Raw genomic sequence first — 374 nt, 5'->3', positions numbered from 1 at the left:
AATTAACTTTAAATGAATATTTTAAATATTTTAATTAAATATTTTCCCCCTTTTCCCAGGGAAATAATACAATTATGGAAAAACCAGTGGGGGTCGCGCCCCCCCTTCACCCCAGATGTGGGGGCGCGGGGGGCCCTGGAGAGCGCTATAGCGGGGGATGCCCCACACGTGGGTTTCTGTAGTGTAGTGGTTATCACGTTCGCCTAACACGCGAAAGGTCCCCGGTTCGAAACCGGGCAGAAACACCTTCTTTTCACTTTTTTTATCCCCTCCCCCTTCCTGGTGGATAAAAAGCGATTCGACCAAGGAGGAAAAGCGCCCAAACTCCCTGTTTTTTTTTTTAACCAAAATCCTGGGGGGTTGGGGTTTTTTTG

General features: G+C 47.6%; 1 non-coding gene across 1 annotated transcript; it reads left to right on the top strand.

Annotated features, from left to right (window-relative positions):
- The first annotated feature begins 172 nt into the window (after positions 1–172).
- TRNAV-AAC lies at positions 173–245 on the top strand. The gene has a single exon. It is a non-coding gene; the product is annotated as a tRNA-Val (tRNA).
- The last annotated feature ends 129 nt before the right edge of the window (positions 246–374 follow it).

The sequence above is a fragment of the Eurypyga helias genome, unplaced genomic scaffold (genome assembly GCF_000690775.1).
Source record: "Eurypyga helias isolate BGI_N326 unplaced genomic scaffold, ASM69077v1 scaffold23847, whole genome shotgun sequence".
Taxonomy (NCBI): domain Eukaryota; kingdom Metazoa; phylum Chordata; class Aves; order Eurypygiformes; family Eurypygidae; genus Eurypyga; species Eurypyga helias.
This window is presented reverse-complemented; position numbering and strand designations above follow the sequence as displayed.